The 24,251-nt window shown below is 39.8% G+C and overlaps 1 long non-coding RNA gene across 9 annotated transcripts in view; it reads left to right on the plus strand.

The window, feature by feature from the left end:
- The first annotated feature begins 7,206 nt into the window (after window positions 1–7,206).
- LOC137859668 (uncharacterized) overlaps window positions 7,207–24,251 on the plus strand; it is a 124,871-nt gene continuing 107,826 nt past the window's right edge. For 2 of the 9 annotated variants that reach the window (XR_011098446.1, XR_011098453.1), the window contains exon 1: window positions 7,212–7,303. This is a non-coding gene — a long non-coding RNA (uncharacterized lncRNA). Of the gene's footprint in view, window positions 7,304–7,670; window positions 7,731–11,090; window positions 11,149–16,912; window positions 17,044–24,251 lie in introns of those variants that run through there. The other 7 variants (XR_011098451.1, XR_011098445.1, XR_011098447.1 and 4 more) reach the window with 6 other exon arrangements.

Consider the following 24,251-nt stretch of genomic DNA (forward strand, 5'->3'; position numbering starts at 1 on the left):
TACTGAATTCTCAGTACATTTCGTTTCTTTTTAAAAACATTTCCTTATGTACTCAACTGATGTTCCTTTATGTCTGCATGCTGGGAACATCTATATTTCAGCTCACTTTGATGATCCTCCCTATATTTAATTCCTGTGCTTTTCATATTCAGTGCACTAATTGGCTTTTCACAGTCTGACTTTTCAACTCTGCATGATAGATCTTATTGCATTAAAACCATTTTTACCCTTGTTTCCTTCCCACAGTTCAGCTTAGTATTTTTTCCTTTCTATTAGTTCTCTGCTGTCTTCTTCCTGTCAGCAATGTGTATACGTATAGATCAAACTGCTTCAAATTAATGTCTCACCCAGCCCTTTTTCCAGTCTTTGAAGGCTTATTTAAAGACTAATTGGCCAAACCTTTTAGCTTCTTTAAGTTTTCTACCTAGGCTCCTCTGCAGCTGTGCAGATTTACAGCACCGCTCTGAACGAAGCTGTGGGCTAAAATGGGAATTTGGACAGCAGGCGTGGAGTCATCCATCACTTGTCCTGTGACAATTGTTGGTACTTGCTTGCATAGATCACCTGTCACAAGAGAAATGGTCTGCATCTGAAATAAGTCAGCTGCTGGACTACAAGTAGGTTACTTAGAGTTTTGGACATGGTCTTCCTTCAGGAAGAGATTTTGTCCCTTCAGTGGTGTTGGCCTTGCAGTGTGGGTGTCTGAGCTCTAGGTCTCGTTGAGCCTGCTCTGTGCAAGGCAGACCCCTCATCTGGGTATTCACTGGCAGTACTCCACTAATGACTGTCTTCTGGCCCATATTTACTGAGCGAATTCTCCTGCAGTCCAAAGCAAACATTTCACAGCAGGTAACTGGTGTTGAAAAGATAAAAGAAATACTATTGATGTATGTATATATAAACAAGAGCCTATCCTCTCATAACAATAGGAAAAAAAAAAGCAAAAGCAGCTTTATGCAATATTTACTTCTCCCATCTTGTCTCTTACTATCTTCTTGCTCTTAGACCCCCTTTTTATTCAAAAATATTTCCCAAAGCCTTTATCAAGGAAGTAATACCTCTTATACCTCTAGTAATACTCTAAAGGGATGAGTAAAAACTCTTCTCTCCTTTGTACATCTGAGTCCCATATAGGTAGTTCTCACTTGGCAAACAGGCAGATACAGTAGGTAAAAGAGGACATGCATGTCAAATGAAATTCTTCTGGGATAGCTAGCTGCAGTCTTAACTATAAAATTGTTCCCAGTCAATGGTTACTGATGGCATAAGCCATGCAGAACATCTGTCACCAGCTCAGCAGGGAAACTTGATTCCTGGTTGCTTCTTGACACAGCTGAAGGGGCAGCCTGGTCATGAGGAGCCTCTTGCTGCAGAAAGCATCCTTGCTGTTGTCCCACCATGACCCTGTAGGACTGTGCTGTGTAGACTGCCTAAACCTCAAAGCTCACATTTCATTTCTAAACAAATATTTAAGAGCCTAACACTGGTTTTATTTCTTGCTCTTTATTTTGAACCAATGTTCAAAAAGCAATCAGGATAAACTTTTAGGAAAGAAAGTCTGGAAACAAAGTGAAGAATAAATTCAGTAAAGCAAAGACTCAGAGTTTGTCTCAGAAGATAAACAGAAGAAAAGAAAAAAATAAAAAAAGAAAGAAACAAGATTTATTAGCATTACTTTAACAGGCTAAAAAAGCTGTAAAGAGTCTGTAAGTTATCAGAGCTAGACCACATTTATCCAAGCCTTTTATCAGAATTAAGGTAGATATCTACTAAAGAACAATGCAATATATAAGTTCAGGGAGGCCAGAAGAGACGGTGGAAAATGAAAACAAACAGGTTCATGCAGGGGAGTCTTAGAATATTAAAACCTAGGAAGTTGCAATGTTTTCCCTCACATCTTGAAATTGCTCCGACATTTGGTGATGGCTGACAGCAAAGTAGGGAATCATTAGAGATGGTGAAGGGGAAAGAAAAGAGGGATAGGAAATCTGCTTGTACTTAGGTCAATGTTTCTTACCTGGCAATTTAGAGAAGATAATTCTGATGCAGTACAGCCATGAAATCACTTTAGTCATGCACTATGGCAAAACAATCTATGTGCTCATAGAATAAAAGACTAGCGAAAGTGACAAATAGGTCCAAAATCTTGCAGCTAAACTGTTACATATTTTATCTCTTGATATAAATACCTACTTCAGCAGATTTTTTTTTTTCCTCAGTATGCTGAAACAATTTCAATACAAGGGATAGAGCCTGGATTTTACCAGGGAAGGAGGGGCAGCATCTATCTGTTTCCTTATAAATAAGTTGGTTAAATACACAGGCTGACTTAATTAGGAGATAAAATAGAGAAATTGAAAGCTTTGCTGCCTATTAGGTATATTAGGTAAACTCATCAGTAGTGCTAGATATAGAATCGGGATTGGTAGATCCAGTTCTACTCCATGTTGGTGCAGCCTCACCTCCAGTACTGTGTGCAGTTTTGGGCACTACAATATAAGAAGGACAGAAAAATATTGGAGAGTGTCCAAAGGAGGGCTGTGAAGATAGTGAAGGGCCTAGAGTCCAAGATGTGTGAGTATGAACGGCCTGCAGCTCCCTCACAGGGAGCGGAGGGGCAGGCGCTGGGCTCTGCTCTCTGGGGACAGTGACAGGACCCGAGGGGACGGCATGGAGCTGGGACAGGGGAGGGTCAGGCTGGGGGTTAGGGAAAGGGTCTGCACCCAGAGGTGGTTGGGCACTGGGACAGGCTCCCCCAGGGTCACAGCACCGAGCCTGAGTTCAAGGAGTGTTTGGACAATGCCCTCAGCATAAGGTCTGATTTTTGGGTGAACCTGTGTATAGCCAGGAGATGGACTTGATGATCCTTGGGGTTCCCTTCCCACTCCAGATATTCTAAGATTCTAGTGACTAGTGGCCAATCAAGCTGAAAACTGATTGGGAAAAAATAAAGCAACAGGCACCGTAATCACCCTAATGGGGTAGGGAATGTGACAGACTGAAATGAAAGAACCAAAGATGAGAGTGTTGGGCAGTGGCAAGTGGGCTGAATGTGGTGCATATAGGAAGGTTAATTTACGCACTGGGGACAGAAACAAAATAGCACAAGTTCTGGACATGGCATGGTAGATCAGTCCTTTCTCTACACTGCTGATCTTTCTCATTCAGTACCATCTTGGGGGGTTTGTCCCCACTTGCAGTTTAGAAGACAAAAATGGACAAGACAGGAGGAAGAAAAATAATTCTGGGAACCAGAGTGGGTTGTTTTTATACCTCATTTGAAAATCTTAGAAATGTGAAGAAAGAGTAAAAAGCATTTTGCTTTTGCTGTTCTTTGAAGCATCTCACTTAACATGCTGTCACACCTTCTCTAAAACTATCCACAGATCTTCCTCTCCAAAACCTGCATCGTCTCCACTCCCCAGCTCCAAGTACCACTCAGGGCAATCCTGTTGGTCACAGGCACCCACACCAGCTAGGGGCTTATGGTCCCAATGGAGTCAGGCATGGATTTACAGGTGGATTTGCTGGGGTTTGCAGCTTGGACTCAGCATGCAGCCAGTCCTGGTTCATGCTGTCTGTGCCAGGCACAGAAAATGCCTTCGGTGGGGAAGGTTTTTTATTCTAGCTGCCAGTCCTAGAAACAGGGCTTGCAGATGATGGGGGAGAAGATAGAAACCACTTGTGTTGTCCCTCCTTTCTTTCTGTGTGAGTAATTAAAGATCAACATTGCTTAAATTGCACAGCAGCACGTCCAAAGGTCTGCACAACTGAGCAGCGCAGTGGAGCTGCTCATTTAACTCTGGCTGGCTCCAGATGGTGCAGGCTCCAGCCTGTGATTTCGCCAAGGCTAATGGGATTAAAGAGCAAAAAACTTTCTTCACTGAAGTAAACAGAAATGACAGGCTGAATAATACATAGCTTTAAGGTTCCATTTTAGATGGTTGAGCTGACAGAAATTGTATCCTCTTTGTCTGAAGTCAGAGTCTTTCCCCTTAAATTAAAATGACTTCTGATTAATGCAATCAAAGCAAAAGCAAAAAATGATTTGTGGTCACATAATCACTTAAAAATATCTAACATAAGTGTAACTGCTTGCATAAAATAGGCAAAATATAATATGTTCAGTAAAAGAATTTTCTTGTAATATAACCATCAGTATGCGAGTACATCAGTATGCGAGTATAAAAAGTTGCATTTTCCACAGCAACTTCTATTAGTTTAAATGCAATATGACATATGAAATAATTTCAGGAATGTTTTTCCCCTACATTTATTTGGTTTGCCTTTATGTATTCATGACAGCGCTGTACACAATTGTTATTGTAGTTTGTTGGAAACCTTTACACCTTGCATTCTTTGGTACTTTATCCAGCACTGAAAGCAAAATTGTCTGAATGACAAATCTAGGCATCTAGAAAGTGTTGGGTAACTTTCTTTAATTCTTCTCAGCACTCTGCCATTGCCAAGAAAATGCTCTACTCAACCGTTCTTTGTCTGAAAGCATTACAGTTTTACAAAGGTAAATCATGGAAATGTCTATGTGTCAAATCAAATAATTGAAACCATAACTGTGGACATAAGCTGTCTGAATTTTCTTTTCAATAACAAGAAAAAAAAAAAAAGAGTGCATTTTTAAAAGATGAAGTCTAGAAAATGCCTGTGTTTTCCTTTTGCAGCCCCTTTCTGCCCCCAGCCCAGTGTTAGCTCTGGACCTTCCATCCGAACCTGAACCCTTGCCCCACATTATGTCTTATGGCCAGGCACTTCTGTCTTTCCCCAGGCTAAGAAATGCTCGGGAAAGAAGTCCTTTTGCAGACCTTTGTTTCTTTTCTCATTTTTACCCACTAAATCTTAATTACACAACTGAAGACTTCTAACTTCATAAAATTCTAAAAAAAAATGCACTTCATGTTTATGAAGTCCTTTGTTAGGGAGAGAGAAGATTTAGGGGAAAGAGACTGAAGCGTGAAACCGTTTGGCGAATCTTTTTGTAGTGATGCAATTTTTGCTTCTAACCTGAAGGGGACTAGATCCATCTCAGAATACAGAGATTTGCTAATCATAATAAAACTTTTTTATTTTTTTTTAATCTTGAGATCATTTGCATCATTCTCTGTTTGACTTGTGTGGGGAGAGGACACTCAAATTGTGTTCCACCACCTCAAAATACCCAATAGGAAATGTCTAGATGTCTCAAATGAGACTAGACCTGCTCAGCCCCTGCTGAACTGGGGCTGAGAGGTCCCCAGCCCCTTTGATGTGCCCGTTCACCCTGGAGAGCACTGGGTGGACATGGCTGAAGTCCTTTTTTGAGCTCCTAAATCAGGGTCAGCAAAGATCCCAGCTATCGCAGGTTTACAATTAGAGGTGAAGGCAGGACAAAAATCCATAACAGTAATTTCCCACAATAACCACACATGTTCTACTGCTGAGATCTGATTTTTTTTTTTTTTTAAGCCAATGACCTACCTTTCTTGGTCACTAAAACTGTGGCTTTAAAAAATCTGTGGGGAAAACAGCCAAGGGTAAAGTTTGGCATAAGCTGTATGAAGATGGTGGTGGTTTAGCTGTGACATGAGGGTACATGAACATTGTCTCCAAAAGTTGCTCTGTTCATAAATAAAAATGACAAGTGGCAAGCAAGATGACAAAGCAGAGTAGCAGATGTATGGCACATGTGAAGGATCCAATACTCAGCCAGGTTTTATCTACACCTATGCTTAGCCTGGGAAAAAAGCTTAACCTTAGAGGTATGGGTGGGAAGCCAGAAGTTGATATATTTTTCCCTTCCTATGTATTTAATTTCATCTAACTCCTAGTATTTGTTGATCTGCATTTATACACCTGGAATAACATTTTATAACTTATAAAACATTTTCTTCTAATGGTAGGTTAATGAATGCCAGATCCACTGATACGTGCATAGATCACAATATTGCAGCATTCATGTGGTGATAGTGTCAGTGCATCTTTCAAACTCACATACACAGAAAGTTCTTACAAACTTCTGAATGGCAAAGCTGTTATGTTGATTTGTTTTTAATGTGTTTCTCTAAATAATTTTGTGCAGAAAAAAATAATATCTGAGAATATCACATAGCTATTTAAAAATTTGTCTTCTGTTCTTGAACAAACTTGCCAGTTGTTATTTAAAGCTTTTCATTGAAAAGTTTGGCTTATAAAGAAATTTTCTATTTCAAGAAGTACAAGATGGGACCCACTTAGATTCTGTGAAATGAAAAGGCAAAGCCCACTGTAACACTTCAGCTTTTTTCTTCCTTTTACTGTTATTTTTTTGGTAACTGTAGAAGTGCTTAAAAAGTTATAATGACTGTTGTTGTAACTCCAAATGTCATTTGCTGCAGGGTAGACTCTGCCCTCGCTTACATCTTGGTAAGTGTGCTGTAGGCTTTCAGTGAAATTGTTTCTAATGATTTCGATTCCTAGAGATTGACACTTTGAAAGGCTAACTGCTGATAGCATGACAAAAGAAATTGAAACCCAAATACTACCTTTGTCATGTGTTTTTATTCATGAAAGCACTGTGTCATTGTATACCTGTTTTATTTTCTAACAGACCAGTTTGTGTGCATGTCAAAACCAAATTAAAGTAGCAGTGTGTCTGCCATACCAAATACATTAATTCTTTTGAAACTGCTTTTCCAATGATTATTATTTCTTTTTGAGGAAATGGGTACTTTTGAAGGCAACAGCATGTGTTAGCAACAGCATTATAAATATTTGTTACTTTAAGCAAGAGTTGCTCCTATTTGCTGGTAAAAATAGAGAACAGCTTTAGAATTTCATGAAGTTACTGCTATTGCTGCCTCAATGTGGTGTAGTCACCCTTCAATTTGTGGTATCGGGGTCTAGCAGTTTCTTTCCCAGTCTAAAAAGTAGTATTTTTTGAGAGAGAACATAAAAGGTATAGTAAATTTAATAAAATTATTTCAAGCATAGGTATTCAGTAAATATAAAGGAGAAGGCATCCAACATAAAAAGACCTTTTAATTCAGAAAGCAAAAGCCAAATTACAATAATACAAATAATAAGCAAATTAATAGACAGAAGGCATTCCCTTACCAAGTTGAGAATACGGTGTAGTTCTTATGTCTCAGTGGGATACATGGGTCTTTGAGGACCTGGGAGGGGAGCAGCTAAATTGCTGTGAAGGTGAAAACTAGAAATCAGTAATTGTTCCTGATTTCCAGCAGCTGATTGAAAGGTCTTTTAAGAAGCCACAGAGATATCTGGCTGCCTGGAGGGGGGCAGGAAGGTCTTGGTGCCTGGTTTGAAAGAGGTTAGTGTTATTTGTTATTTATTTATTTATTTATTTTTATATCTATCTATATATTTAAGGGGGAAACAAAGCAATATTTTAAGTATGGCTTGGAGGTGGGGGTGGTGTTTGCTCCCTGCCTGCATGGATGTGACCAGGCTGCAGACATCTGTGCCCGTGTTCTTGACTGGGCTGCTCATTGTGTGTTTGGCTGCTGTTGGCCAGGCTCGGGAACCTGCTGCAGCCATGTGGCCTGGTAGTGCAGGGATTGGGCTGGGTAGCTCTAGTTCAGCTTCAGGGAAAGTAAATTCCACCCCAGGCAGACACAGTACAACTGCACAGTAAGTTCTGTATGGCTATTTGGCAGTTGAATTCCCTACTGTCTTAGGGAAGAGGGACAAACTGTGCAGTTACAAGCATTGGACTGCTGCTGGATTCTTCCTGCAGGGTAAGGAGAGGTGGAGAGGAATCTGCATTTGCAATATGAATAGTTCAACCCTCTGCAGATCTTGCTCTTACATTTTATCCACTGTCTCTGCTCCTCTCTCTCACCCACTGAATAGATTTGCTCTAGAAAATGTCAGTTCCCCATTAGGTTCCCTTTGTGATGGCTATGAGAAGTAATACATAAAAATCTAGGTAAAAACAGTAATTGTCTGCCTGTGGCTAGGGTGTGTGAACCAGGATGAGTGGCTGGTTCCCAGTTCAGCCCGCTGACTGGTACAGCACCGCGTGCCCTGATGCCACGGTATCACAGCAAAGGTGGGGGCTGCTCTGTGAGGACAACTGCTGCAGGGATCTGATGCACCAATTGTGTGCTTCCCACAAAGCCATCAGCCCTTCCCTTTGTTGCCACTTGTTCTGTGAAGCTGTGAAACCCTTGGGGGAAGAGCCTGGGTTCCTTCCTCTGAGTAAGGTGTGCTTGGGTGCTTATGTTGGGCTCTGTGCAGGTGTCCCATGGTGAGTTCCTGCTGTGGGCTGATGGGTGCCACCTGCCTGGCTCCTTTCAGCAGTGCAAATGTGCTGCGGGCTGCCAGCTGCTGTGCCCTGCCATCTCTGTGCCCTCCCACCTGGGTCACGAGTTGGCGGATGAAGTATTTATTGGGTGTCTGGGGAGCAGCGCTGTCTGTGAGAAATATTACCTGCATCCCTGTGGCTGGCGGGGCTTGAAAGGAAATATTTATCTGAACTGCTCCTTGCTTTCTGTCCTTTCCTTGGTCTTCATTATGCATTGTATTAGAACAAATAAGCATGGAGTGGAGCAGTGATGAATTTCCTTAATTGTGAGGTTCTCTTTATGCTGAGACCTCTCATCTTTAGCTCTGCTAGCACTTTGCATGCATTACGTTTGACAGCAATCAAGTGAATGTTATCACTGTCTTTTATCTACTTATAAATTGTAAAAAGGGAAAACAAGGCATAGATGTAAGGGTGAGATGCTGCTGTCACAAGGAGGCGTGCTACCTGGGTTAGATAACCCATGCCTACCACACCGTAGTGCACGTCTGCCACACGGGTAAGGATTATTTCATTCTTGGCTCTTGGTCTAGCAAACACCACTGCCTTTTAGTGAGCTGTTCACGCTCAGACTGGGCTTCTCGATTTGCTGTGCTAATAGTTTTAAAGCACATTGCTTAGCTCAGTGCCGCTTTCTATAATACTCAGCACTGCTGGGCAGAGAGAAAATACAGATGTTATCTTCACGTAGTGTATAAAAATAAGATAACTTTATAATATCTGATGGCAGGGAGGGACAAGAGGGGAGTAATACAACTCTCTTGCAGAGGAGGTCTCTTCTGTAAAAGCTTTAGGATAGCTGTTTGCTCTGTTTTCTGCTAGGTGCAGCTGGATGTGGCTGGGTAAAAGGCAGGGAGGTTGTGCTCCAGACATTCACGTACAACAAACAGTCGGATCAATATCAATCTCTGCAGCCTGGTGCTGTTAAAAAGGATCACAAGCGCATGTTGTTCCACTGCATTTGTGCCCACAATAGAAATTAAAGTGAGTTGAACGATGCTGTAGCTCCTGGGATGCTGCGCTAGAGAAACAGAGGGCAGCTGAGACAGCAGGCTAGGGAAGGTGCAAATGGGAATGATTTGGCTCTGTTGTTGGCCACAATGAGCTAACTCAATTCAGGATGAAAAAAGAATAAAGAGGGAGAAGTGTCTTTAATGCTGATGATGCTAATACAGTGCTAATATAATTGGGGTGTGCGTTGTCTGCTCTCTAATGATATGCTCCTGATTGTGGTAGAAGTGAGGCAGATTTCGGAGCTGTACATCAGCAGTTGGGAAGGAAGGCTCTTGTGGTCTCAGTGGGAGGCCTTAGCGAAATGGCACTGCATCTGTGCCGTGGAGAACAGGTAGGTTTGGTTTGCAGTGCTGGTAAAACTAGAGTAATACCTAGAAAAGGTGTCTCGTTTTTTTTTTTTTTTTAAATTAGATTTTCATTTGAAGAGATGTTTGCATCTCTTTTTATACTAATCATAAAACAGTTTGGGTTGGAAGGGACCCTAAAGACTACCTCCTTCCACCCCCCTGTCATGGTAGGGATGCCTCCTACCAGCCCAGGCTGCCCAAAGCCCCATCCAGCCTGGCCTTGGGCACCTCCAGGGATGGGGCATCCACAGCTTCTTGGGGCAGCTTGTGCCAGTGTGTCTTTGCCCTCATAGTAAAGAATTTCCAATATCTAATCTAAACCTACCCTCCTGTAGTTTAAACTGTTCTCCCTTGTCCTTTCACTGCACTCAATGACAACTTTTGGAAGCGTGGATGGTGAATGATGCAGACAAATTAAAACCTTTTTGAGGAGCTGTAAGAGGACAGGTACTCTCTAGTAGTGTATAGGCACCAATATGAGGGTATTGGAAGATAGAGAATGCAGTTCCCAGGTTTTTAAATTGATGCTCTGAGATTATCTGAGATTATTTCGGAGCTTTATACTGTCTTTTTCCATTTTTCCTCCCTCATGTTCCATTTTCCCCTATACACTAATATCTCATTGGAAAATATATAAAAATCAGTTTGTTTATCCCTTTTCTGGGCAGGTTAAAGATATTGTTGTTACAAAAACTTGGAAGTGATGAGTTGAAATGGGAAGATAAACTGTTCTCAGATGAACCTTTATATTACGGTGATATCCTTTCTACCTGAAGTACCCCTGCAGTGTGTTTCACAGGGAGACAGCAGTGACAGTGAGACTGGTGGATCTCGACTTCAGTGACAGGAGAGAGACAGGCATTTGGTGACAGGAGGGAGTTGTCAGATGGATATGGCCTGGGAAATCTGCAGCTATGAATTTGCTTCCTTTATTTTAGGAACAAATGTTGATGCCATCCACATAAAGAAGCAGGGTGACTGGCCTGGAAGAAGAAGGAAAAGCTGTTCTGGGCCGGAGGGGTAGTTGATGGTGGATGGGGCTGGCCCCCTCTTTTTTGGGGGGGAGAAGGCCAGAAAGGGGCCCCTGCTGCTCCAACCCATGTCAGAAAGCAGCTGTAACGCTGCCGTGGTGGAGGGTCTGGCTCTTGCACATTTTTGCTGCTGCCGTTCCCCAGCCTCTGCTGCCTCCCTTCAGAAGCAGGACAGGGAGGTGAGCAATGGAGTCATGCTTTGAAAAGGAAAATAAAGCCCTGGCATGGTGTCTCTAACAGTGTTTAATGCTGGTTGAGCCTTGTTGTGGTCCGTGTGGGTTTGTAGAGCTGAGTGAGGTCAGCTGTGAATACCCAACTTCTCTGCAGCTGCTAAACCAGGGGGATACTCCACAGGTGCTGAGTGCCTTGTAAAACGGGGCTTGGTTGGTCTGTGCTTGCTCTCTTCATCTGTGTCAATGCCCTGGACTTGCATGAGTGCTCACAAATGCTCCTGTGGGTAAGTCTGGTCCAACAGCACAGTGTGGTCTGCATTTAGATGTATGCGAGTAGGAGATAGCTTTGTGTTGGAAGGGCCTGTGCTTGGCCAGCTGGCTGGGTGTTTGGGCAGTGGTGTCTTGGGAAAGTTTCAAACCCATGGGAAATAGCTTGGTTTGATAGTTAAAAATTTCTTTAGATTAGAAATATCTTTGCAGTGTGAGATGTGGGTAGCTGTTTGCACAGCGTGTAGCTGGACAGGTTCATAGATGTTCAGCAGGTAACTGGTAAGGAGCTGAGGACAGCCTCCAGCACTGAAAATAAGATTTTGGAAGTTGCTGAATGTATGAAAAAAGTGATAAGTTTAAATATTTTTCTACTTTATATTCATATAAAGATAGCAGTTCTATCACTTGATGGACTGCATGTGTATATGGGTATAGTGAATTGAAGAATAAATCTTATTTCCTCAGGCCTGTTTTTGATTCTGTGTAGTGCCTTGTTTCAAATTCAAGCACACAGTCACTCTGTCCAATAATATCACAATGCAAAAGCCGGTCCTGGACATTTCTTCATAGAACTCTACCTTTATATCATTTTTCCCTTCTAAGATTAGCTGTAGGCTTTTTTTTACTAGACATAGCTCAGTGCTTAAGACCAATCATGAAGGATCCATCTACACCATTTTTGACCCACAGTGTTTGTTTTTGTCATACTAAATCTTCCACACCGAATTCTTTAAAATGTTCTATTTCCCCAAGTAATGTCTTGACTATAGGTGCAAAGCTCTGTAGCATGAAGAATTTACTCCAGCCCACAGGTCTGGTATTTCTTACAGCTTTGACGCTGTCCTTGGCAGCAGGTCTGTTTGTATTCTAGCACTGATTACTTGTGATGTAGCTAATGAACTCCCTGAACTTCAACAGGCAATCTTATTCTGCAGAAGTCTTGCATTGGTCATAGACTAATAAAGTTAGGGCAGTAGCATTAACTCTTTGATTCGATGCACTTCATGTTTTATTCACGTTTTAAAGTATTTTTTATGCCATTGTTCTAAATTCACCTTCTAGTTTTTAAGAAAACTTTCTAGCTCATGGAAAAACAACTCTGAAAGAATGAATCTCCGTGGGGTGTGTAGTATTTTGCTGTTTCAATTTATAGCTTTAGAGTATGTCCTTGGTAAGACAAATTCACACATCTAATGTTATTTCTGGAGTTACTAGGAATCTTCCCTCTGATTCAGTCCTATGTGAGACTAATTTTCAGGGATGTTGTTAAGGTCATATTCTGGTCTTGCAGAAATGCTTAAACAGTGAACCATTTTATTATATGCTTTTAGCCACCCTGTGTGACATATGGGTCACTGGTTTGATGTGTTTTTTTAGGTATATTTCAGTGTTAAATTCAAATAATATTAGCCTAGCTAGCACTTAGATCTCAGCACATTACATCAGAAAGTTGTAGACCGACTAAAAAGACTATAAATAACCTAAATGGGCCAAGTAATCCCAAATTGTAAATAAGAGTTGAGGTGAAATATGTTCACTTCGAAGTACTTCTTCAGGCAGTGCTGTAAAGGGTTGGGAAAAACTTCTGCAGTTCATTTAATTAAATTTGGAAACAAACAAACAAAGGCTGCAAACATCCTTCTCACGCGATTGGATATTGTGCCTTTGCAAGGTAATGTGTATGTGGCTTCAGGGAGAATTCAGCTCCAGAATTCTGAGTGGTTCCAAATATTTCACTGCAGTCTCCAATACAGAAGAGCAGAGCTAATTATTTCACTTACAGCTGTTCTTTCTCCCCAAGAGAGGCAATGTAAGATAAATTGCAGAATTAATAGATTGTTTTAATTCTTGCCTGTATCCACTCTTCAGTGACTTCTTTAAAATGCTCTTGAAATCTGTTTAGTCATGTTTACTCGGTGTTTCTGGCTTCCTAGTGAAGGATAAAAGACAACTTGTTCTAAAATTCCAACTGTATTGCCATAAAAAAAAAATCAATCTGGTAAGAACTGTTCTTGATATATGCTGTAATCAGTAAGTTTCATTTATTAAAATGAAATAAAGATGTAACAATGAAATACATAACCTAAATTCTGTAGGAAACGTGGGGTGATTTGTGTGCAGGCATCTAGCTTTTACTGGATCTGCCCTGGGTGGTCCTGGATTTTATGGCAGACAATAGATACCTAATTGTCCACAATTAATTGTATTTTAGGATTGGACTGCTGCTGGTGAATGGCCTCCTGGAGGCCTGAGAATCACTTGAAAAGAATAATATCCTTCATGGGAGCACCAGCTATCCAAATAGATATATTTACTGGTTATGACCTTGGTTCAGGCAGGATTTGTTGGCTGATGTTGGGGTTTGAATGGAATTCAAAATAATTACTCTTGTTTACGGATAAATTGTTCAATTATATTACAGAGTGTGATAAGTTTAGTGGATTTTAGTTGGTACCTGGGAAACAGTGATGCAAGGAGATATTTATGCAAATAAGACTAGCATCTGTAGTCACATTTGTTGTGGGAGGTGGATGGGTAGGTGGTGAATAAACCTAGGAAGGCTATTAATGCTTCAAATCGCCAGTTGAAATTAAAACAAAAAACTAGCCCATAATGGCACATCCATGCTATGGTGTAATTATTTTTAAATATGAGCTTGAATTGAATTTAATCAGAGAAAGGATAAACAAAACCCCAAACAATGGAAAACCCACCTCTGTTTCTAGTTTATAAATTGTTCAAACCACAATCCTGTAGACATTTGGGACAATTTGCAGTTCTCTGCAACGTCTCTGTGCTTTGTTTGGTTTACTGGTAATTATAATGTTAAAAATACAGCTACAGGGGCTTCAAAGGATTATGCCCCTTTGTGACTGCTTCATCCTTCTGGAATTGTGAATAACTGAAGCTTGAGTCTCCTTCAGGAGACGTATCTATACACCATATAAAGTATGATGGTATGGCAGTTGTGTCATCTGGACGACCTTGCTTTGTGCTGAAATCTGATTTGGAACTACACAGTAATGAGTCAAACTATCATCGACTTTCTCTCTATCATATGCACTGATCAAAAGGGTTTTTTAGGTAACAAACCTGACATTTTTCTATATTGGTATACTGGATATAGTTATGTATTGCTTTGTTTTTAATCTTTCAAATTGTCATTAAGTGGATGAATGACAGGCTTCTGAACATGAGACAAATCTACTTTCTCTTAAATTAATTACCATGAGACTGTATAAACATTGAAAACAAATTTAATAAAGGAGGCTCTCCAGATGGTTGAAGGTAGACTTGCACATTCAGACCATTCCTCATTATAATTGCAACACCATGCACAGATTCTTACTGACGCTTTGGGGAATTTACAGATGAGATGCAATACAATCTGCTAGGAGGCATAATATTCACAGGGTTTTATTGTCACAGAAAAAGCATAATGACTATTGAAGGAAACTAATTGCTGACAGTTTTTAGCTGGCTTTGGTGCACAATGCATTTGTTCTGCCCTGTAGATCCTTGTTTCAAAAAATATTTGAAGTATACACAGAAATAGCAACGTGGCATTCATGTAGCTTTCTTTAAATGACTCCAAGCTTCCTTTGTCCGTCCAGGTGCTCGGTTGGTGATATACTTTCAGAGGTTCAGAACTGCAGTTTCAATGCAGCTCTGGCCAGATTTCCTGGATGGAACAGCTTAGGTCCCAAATAAAACAAACCGATGAGAAATGGCTTAATGTGCATTCCTCTCTGCAGCAATAGATCATGCTGGTCCCCTTTCTCTGCAGGAGGAGCTCTGCGCTGCTGCTGTCATCTGTGAGCAAAGGAAGAGCTGTAGCTCAGGACTCTCCCACAGAAACACTTGCAAAAGAGAAGGGGTTTCTCCAAACGTGCTTCTGATCTCTGGCCGCTGTAGTGTGGCTTAATTTGTGGTATTTTTCTTGATTCTTCTTTTGTCCTTGTTTCCCTACTGGGAAAAATTTAGTAGGCATGCTTTATTAACTTGTCAATGTGACTTTCAACACTTTTCCACTTCTAGCTGACTTAAATACAACCAAACTGCAATGGATTTCCCTGTGTTAAAAAGAAAACGGTGGGCTCTTGTACCACAGACTGATTCCCAGCATTCAAAGTTCTGTAAGAGCTGAAGGCATCTACAAACAGAGGTGTGCAGGGTAGATACTGCCAGTACTATTACTAGTGCATTTTGTTTTATGCCTATAAGTTGCTTACTGAAACTTAGACTGGTGTGCAGTAGCTTCTCCAAGAAGCCAAGGGAATCTGTAAATTCAGTAAGGTGCTTTTGGAAGTGTACTTCAAAGGCATGCATTGTGTTTTAATCTGTTTACCTGTGCAGTCATCTTTGGGGAATTTACAGATGAGATGCACTACAATCTGCAGTCAATAGCATTGCCTGCCAAGCCATCTGCCAGACTTCCAGCCGTGGCCTTGGAGGAGCATTGCGGTGACCAGCACAGCGTGCCTCGTGAATGGGGGTCAGCTAATGTGCTGTGGTAATTGAAAGGTCTTCAGTCTTGAAAGAGTTGTGAAGGGTCACTGAACGTTTAAAAGAGAATTTAGCAGGCAGACAAGGAGAAGAGATGTTCGTAGCAGTAATTTGATTTTGCTTGCTGTTTTTTGTTAGTGAAAGGTGGGCACATGTCTGGTCTTTGCTCACCGTGGTTTGATTGCATTGGTTTGGGTAATGAAGAAAGTCACAGCTGCCGCTGGAAATGGCTTCATCAGTGTGGAAGAAGACTGTGAGTACATAATTCTTTTATGCAGCAGATGCAGTTGTGCATGAAGTGGTTGGAATGGAGCCTGGGCAGCGCAGTCTGGGATTTGCAGAGCCCTGTACAGACTCAGGGAGGCAAGAACATCAGTCCGTCTGAGTTGCGAAGGGATGGGAGTGTTCAAAGGTGGGAGATGGCAAAGGAGGCTTAGGGAATTGTCCAGTTCAGTGAGCTAAAATCCTGACAGCATATCTTTGTATAGCTGCTCTACTAAGCAATCTACAGCAAAAACTATAGGAATGTGAAGTCTGGACTGTAGAGAAATTTTCTTTGCAATATCAGTGTAGAGGCTGGAAAATGTATCAGGGGAGCACTTCCAACACAAGTTTCTCAAAATGAGTGCAGATTACAGGAATAAAACTATTTGGTCCCCTCTTGGCACCTGCTATAATCTATCAGAGCTCTGGGAAATTCAGATGTGTAAGCAACTCCTGAAACAAAAACAAAATCAGTATTCCTTTTGGTCCCTATTTCAAAATCATTTGTGTCTAGTTGTGGGGAAAAATACAACAAAAGGTCTGAAGAGCGCATGTTTATCTACTGCCTTATATAAGCATCTCAAATCTATGAGATGAGAGCATTTTACTGCTGAAAATTGATTTCTGGACAAAAGAGGGATCAAAGAGGTAGAAATCGGAACTCAAGCCATGTTTTCTTCAGCAGCCAGACTTCAGATGACTGCATGGAGGGAAGGCTTAGCAGCAGGTTGAGCTGTGGCTTGATGATATGATAATCCTGGCTTTTGAGTCAGTGATGGACGATCAAAAATGCTGTGACTGCATGACAAAGCAGATCAGAGAGAACTCTCTGTGAAGGGTGAAATATTGTTTAAATAAATGTTTATGGATTAACTTTGTAGCAGGAAGGTCTTATGCCATGTCAGAAGTTTTGTCAGTGGGCATAAAACCAACAGAAAATAGCATAACATTCATACTGTGCACTGTGGTTAATCAGAAATGCAATAAATTATCTGCTTGTTTTTGTAGAGTTGGTGACTTGGTAGTGCACTGGCCATGGTATTTATCAGTATGGAGAAGTGTCCTACATTCGAGTCCTTAGCAATCATGCTAAAGAATCTCTTCTTCCTACAAAATACCATGAAGGCATCGTCATAAAGGTGCTTGATTTTTTTTTTTTTTTTGCTTTGTTTTGTCTTGAAGATGTTTCTGTCTGGACCTAAAATGAAGGTCATTTTGTAACTAAGTACAGCTTGGAAAATCAAGTGATTTCTTCTCTATTAATGGACACCTAGCATTTCCAGAGAGGTTGCATATGACCATTGTGAAAATTTTTTTGTGTACTGCATATACACTCTTTTACATATGATAATCTGAGAAAGATTTGGTGTACTATATTATAAGAGAATTTTATAACTCTAGTCTAAACATCTTTACAGAGCAACAAACTTACTTTGGAAACAAGGCTTTAGTTGACTTTGGATTTGTTTAAACTTGAATATTATACCATCATCTGTACTTTAGGCCAGTTATTTTATTAGTGGTGTACAGTATGCTTGCACATACTCTTTAATTGCTATTATTACAATAACTGGAGAAGATAGGTTGCAGAACTAAGGTCGAGTATGAGTACTATTCATTAGAAGCGCATAAAATACTTCTTATACGAGTGTTATGGTTAGAGTGTAAATCCTCGGAGAAAGTCTTGGGGTATGGATTTCCAATACTCAGTTGTTTGATAGTAGAGATAAGAAATTGATCTCCCCATAAAATTATAAGATTTATCAGAGACTTCAAGACAGTGAGAAAGTTCTGATTAGATTACTTTTACAACAGTTTATGCTAGTGTTACGGAGCTTCCTTTTAGAAGGCTCACAGTTTATTTAAAAACTAAGACATGAAGGTGGTGTACCTAGGTTCATAGGTTGTGATCATTACATCTGGCCTTCAAAAAGGAACAATTTTCTTGAGTGATCTTCAGTTATTCCAGTGGTTCAGGGTTGAAGTTGATTTAAAAAAAAAAAAATCTAATCTTAATCTTATACCAGACATCAGTGCAAACAAGATACAAAAATCTCTCACTATGGCTCTGCTCATAAGTATATCCACTAGTCTTCAGTATCTAGGGATGTGCTGTATCACAGGAATGAACCACAGCACAGCCTTCTTTTGTGATGATAATGTTGTATTCTTAATGCAACAAGATTTCAGGAGAAGTTGCTGCCTTTTTGCTGCAGAAAAAATCAGTTATAGAATGAAACTGGAAACTGATTGGAAAGACTCTTTGCCTTGCATTAATTAAAAAAGTATGGCTTGATGAGATGAATATGGTAAGAGTAGGGACATGTATCTAGTCTTTGACCTCTTGATTCATCATCCTGTGTTATGGTGTAAGCATAAGAGAAGATGCATAATCCTTTCTTAATAATGGTGGAAAAAGAAAAAGAACTATGGGAAGGTTAGCAGTTCTAAAGGTACTTGTTTGCCTCTTGCATCCTGTAAACAAAATTCTCTAATTTATCAGACTCCAGTAAAAACTCATTCAAAGAAGCTTTCTTCTTTAGCTCTTGCAGCTGAGGACAGTTTTCTCATCCCCTTTCCTGAAGAAAGACCTTATTTTAATCTAACATCATAATTTTTTTTGCTCATTTTTTATTTTATTTTGCCTGCATCATGTTCTTGTTATTTCATATAACTGTTAATCAGAGACTGACCTCTGGTAAATCTGCATGCATTTCATTTCCTATGCCCAATTTACAAGCTTTTTCCTACAAAACATCTGGGGGAAAAAAAAGCATTTGGTGTCTGGCAAACTTAAAACACACCAGCATAGTAGCTGCAGGATTGAAAGGATTTGTACAGAGAGTGCTTTTCTGGCAGACCCTCTGGGTCACAAAGTCTATTCTGCTTGGAGCACCCAGACTAATTACAGCAATGTTACAGGGATTGAGAGGATGTTTCTCAAAGAAGTCTGCATACCAAAAGACTTAGAGCTTAGTTCAATGCCAACTCTACTTTTCTGCGACTTCCCCCCAGGTCTAAGCATCTTCTACTTCAAAAATTAAAGCCCAGCTCTTAATAAAGCTGTCAAGTAGACAGGACAGAGCATTAGTCCATAGTTACCTAATCTTAAACTTGTATTTATTGAACTGGTAGTGCCACCTCAAATTTATAGTAGTATTAGCAGAGCTTTTTTTTTCCCTTCCTCCTCCTCAGTTCACACATCTGTTGCTGGGTCTTGCCCTTCTGGTGATGTTGATAGCTTATAGGAAAATATTGACTGCTCTTAAGAATTTCTGAACTGGCAAATATTGAGCTAATAAAAGCTTGAAGCTGTAAGATGGAGTCCTTGCCACAAAATGAGGAATTGCTCAAAGCCCTTGTCATCTTATACAATTAAAAGCCCATCCGTTTGGGAGAAGGGGAGGGAGATCTGTGACTCATGATTACTCAATTGGGGTATGAAGGAACAAGCACAATGTCACCAATCTGTATTCCACTGTGGGCTTTGAACCCCCTTTTAGTGCATTTTTCCAGAACTTTGAGTTTTTCCTGCTATGGTTTTAAAAGAATAGCATGGTGTGCATGTGCCTGTGAATCTGTCTGCTCCTCATTGTATTTTCTTGTTCAAGACATAGAATTGTTATGTGAAATTGTTATATGAAGCCCCAATTATTATTTGTTAAGTGAAGTAAACAGGTTACAGTATGTCTGGTTACAGCATTAAAAATACATGAACGCTACTAGAAACCGAAGAGATGTCCCAGCAGGGTAAAAGTGAAAGATGGCTTGTCAGAACAATGAGCTACAGAGCTTTTTTCATATTGAAATGATTAGATTTTATTCCCACTCTTTATGTTGTGTTACTGCTTACACACACAGTCCAGAAATGTGCCCATTTCTTTGGTGCACATGGTTTTGTATGGCCTGTCAAGCTCTGGTGTTGAAGCGCAGTGGTTTCCAATCTGAGGAGGTGGCACTGTCACTTAAATTTGACATAACACCCTTTCTGTGGTGCATGTCCTCCACTGTATCTCTGAAATTTTGGTGTGATTTGAGAGATCACGGGAAGTATATGCTATCAGCACTAATGCTTAATGATTCATGAGCCAACCCTTCACAAACATTAAGCACATGAGAAGTCTCATTAACAGACCAGTTACAGTCTATGCTTAACATTTCTCTTAACGATCCTAATTAAAGTAATCTGGAAACATATCTTTCTCAGGGTGTAATTTAGCCCTTCCTCTTTCTTCAGTGCTGGAGTTCATGCTAGGTACCCAAAAGGATTATGCTTTTAGTATGTGGACAGAAAGAGGGAATACCAGTTATCTGAGCTAAAATGGTGTTTGTTTTTACAGAGAGGCTGGCTTCTCTGCTATCTCCCCCACTAAATTAGAGCTGGCAAGAATGTGAAGAGGCTCTTGGGGGGCCAGAATAGTTCTTGGAAGATATGCGTCTTGTCTTCCAAAGCAAATCTTTTCAAAGGGTTTTGAACTTAAAAATACTTTCCCACTATGGCAAAAGCTGTAAATAGTGTAGACTTGGTATCCTTCTGGATTTCCTCCTGTTTTAATCTCTCCAAGTAAGAGAGGTGTGTTTCTCATCCCAGTGAGACATCAACAATGCCTTGAGGTGAGACAACGAAGAGGTTTGCAAGTCATTGTTAATTATTCAGGTTTTGCTCTTTGCTGGTGTGTCCACCTGCTGGAGCAATACTAACCTTAATTTGTTTTTCAGTCTTTTTGCTATGGGCACATATGAATTGATGTCAATAACCAAATATCTTGGTGGGAAGCATAACTGCTTGACTTTGGAAACACGCAGAACTATGTGAGACATTTCTGCTCTCACTGCTGTTGCTTTGGGAGCCAGGGAGCCTAATGAGATGCACATACCGTGTCAGCTACATGGTTTCTTGGGGAGCTTCCAACAAACCATTTGGTTACTTTCTACCCTCTCTAGTTTATCAATGTCTCTTTACATTGAACGTTGTTGTCCAAGCCAGGCTGTTTTGGGACACAGCACTACATGTTAAATCTGGCACCATGTGGAGTGGGGGTAGAAAATGCTGTTTTTCTTATTTAGAAAATCCTTATATTTAAATCCAGTTCAGGAAACTTTTTTTTTTTTTTTATTTAATGTATGTATGAGCCAAGATATGAGTGAAGATCTCTCTGAAACACTGTGCCTTCTATCAGTCCAGCAGTGTTCAACCATCACTTATGCATTGTTCAGACAAATGTGATTGACTTTTTGGCCGTCTCTGCTCCTAATCAGAAAGGTGCTGCCTTTTGCACCCACTGTGGAAAACTTATGCAGTCTGGCTTATTGCACTCTTAGTTACCAAACAAAATCTAGCAGCTCAACAGGAGAAACAGTCCGTCTCCCGACAAAGGGTTTACACCCCTGTCCTCTGTAGGTGACCACAAAGCTTAATCTGCACAATCTGAGCTGTGTGGATTCAGGATGTGCAGGAAAATAAGTTGCATATTTGCATAATGTGGACTGATTTTTTTATATTGTGCGAGCCAAGATGTGGATACAAATATGTATATTTTTTAACTGAAGCAGAGTTTAAAAAAAAAAAAATCTGATAGTGTGTAACTTCCTAATCAAGAACTTAAGCAAACTTAGAGTATTCAAAAAAGTTGTCTTACAGTAAACTTAGCTGGAAAATGCTTTAATGCTGCTGTTCAACTTTTAAGGCAGATTTCAAGTCTTAGGACTAAAAAAATCAAAGGAGCATCCATTAGTGTTTTGTTGTAGAACTGTACACCAATTCCTGGGCACTGTATCTTCAGTTTGGGCTTTTTTGGCTTATGGTTGACTCGAGTGGTATTTCAAAACACATGTGCAAAGCAGATTTTTTTTTTTAATCCAAGAAAAAAACTGATTAAGCTGCTTCCAACTACTCCAATACACAGTATTGATTTCCTGTGCCATTGTGCCTTATCTGGTGTATTGCTGGTAGATGAAATATGATAGGATCATCTACTCATGGTACTTTGTGGGACGTAATGTTTTAATCAAAAGAATTATGAGGTGCTTCAGAACGCAAGACTGAGAGTTGGGAGGGTCAGCTAATCACATATATTTCTTCCTCACCTATGATCTAACCCTTTGTAAGGTTAATATCTCTATATGTATATTCATGGCTTCCTTTGGATTGGTGCCTCTTTATTAAGAGACAACCATCTATTGACATTCCAGCAAGTGTGGAGACTGCATTTTATTAATATTGCCTCTGTGTAATGATGAGCTGTGTCCAGCTTGGTCATCTGAGGGATGTGGTCTATATTGCAGAGTAGTGAAACAATTCTAGGCTTATTCTATTTCCTTTTCTTGAACAATAGGGATAAAAACATGGTACAGTCTACCCATGGCCATCAAATCACGCTTTCTACTGTGACTTAAGCTGGCTAGAAAATGGGACTGGTGGTTGGTTATGTTGTGTGGTGTGTTGTTTATTTTAAATAAAGACCCTGACTTATCTGTGTATTTGTCTCCCAAAGGCAAACAACTAGTTGTCATACATAATTGGTATAAAACTTGAGTAGATAGTCTTAATCTCCTGAATATGTTGCATTCAGTAAGCACAGGAAAACTTACATGAGGCTTACTGATGTTGCATCTAGATCAAGAAGCAAGCTACAAAGGAAGTACTTGTAATACTTTTTTTTTTTTTTACTTGTAAACCTAGTGACATTGTCACTTATGGATTTATAGCAGTCACAATTTTATGTATTTTTGAAATGCAGAAACATGGTATTTTGTTGCAAAGGTTATATTGGAGTAATGAGTTGAAACTTGCTTGATTTCAACTAACGTATCTCCAAGCAGTTAAAGGAAAATAATGTACTTCTGTCAAGCCACTAACAGAAAGCTGTGGTAAAAAGTTGCCCTTGCATAAGTCTTGTTTTTATAGAGTGATTACAATTAGTTTGTGCTTTTCAAAGTGTCAGCCAAGAGTCAGTACGCTTCAGGGAAATAAGTCCGACGAGTTTATTACTTCAGTTCAGAGTGATGGCCTGCCTCAGCGAACTGCAGCATGCTAAATTGTTTGTGATGAGATGAAAACACAAATTTTATTACTTCTGAAGGTCACACCATATTATATGTATCACAAATATACATAAACAGCCATAAAATGCAAATTTGTTTACTCCATTAAGCAGAATTTCCTAGAATATAATTTTAGTTGTTTTTTTTTAGCTTGGCTTCTGCTGAAAGCAGGCCTGTAAAATGTTTTACTCAAATGACCCCGTTGCTGTCTACGCTGGATATACAATATCAACTTTTTTTAATCAAAGAGCTTGGGCTTACACTACTTCCTTCCTAGTTAGCATATTGATTTCTATCAGGTAAAATAAAACATAGTTAATCTTCTTTTTCTTCTTCCCATAGTAAGGGATAAAAGCATTTTTTTTTTTTAATAACAGTGCAGGCATTTTTAATTCTTAAATCTTTTCCAGGGTTGGTGGCTAAATCTTAAGCTGTTGCAAGAGCATGACAAGAGGTGCTATTGGTATTATGAAATTAATGATGCAGATCTGCATGTGACAAACAGGGGAAAAATGATTAAAGAACTTGTACTGTGTGCTCTGTATTTTAATGGAAAAGCATGAACTGAGATGTGCTCATGGGCTAGAAGGACCCAGTCTAGATTTTTTAAAGATGTTTTTCTTTTCAACTGCTGACTTAGTTGCTGGAGAGTTTAGAGACTTCCTGTAACACTGAGTTCTTTTTACTTAAAAACAACAACAAAATACCCAACCCCCCAAACCACTGAAAGCCTACCTGTTTTTCTCTCCCATAAATCTAGTTCAGCAAGTTTTGTTTTTCCAACAAGTTTTTCTCTTGTTTAAAGAAAGGAAAAAAAAGAAGTCTAAAAGTATGGGATGTGAAGTTCTTTGAGGGGGAGTGGGAAGGAGTAAGTATAATTAATGGCTCTGAGTCTTTTGTCTGTAGGCATCTGATATGCTTTATGAACATTTTCTCTCTTAGTGATTTCTAGGTGCCTGAATTCACATGGCATGGCAGTCAATTTTTTTTATGGTTAGATATTTCAATTTTGAATAGTCTTGGCCTGGAGGACTATTCATGAAGCTCTCAGAGGCTTTACTGAACTATATTGCTGTCTTTTGTTAAGCTTTGCAAGCTATTCACTTGATTAAATTAGAATGCAATACATCACTTACAATCTGCTTTCAAACAGTTCTATTTTAAATTTTAATATCTTGCACTTTGGTTTGTTTTAGCTTTTTAGAAGTGTAAAACTAATTGGAACTCTTAAAATCAAAAGTATAAAATAATAAAAAAAAAAACACCTTCAAATATACCTTATTTGCTCCAACAAGAATATTTT

The sequence above is a fragment of the Anas acuta genome, chromosome 7 (genome assembly GCF_963932015.1).
Source record: "Anas acuta chromosome 7, bAnaAcu1.1, whole genome shotgun sequence".
Classification (NCBI taxonomy): domain Eukaryota; kingdom Metazoa; phylum Chordata; class Aves; order Anseriformes; family Anatidae; genus Anas; species Anas acuta.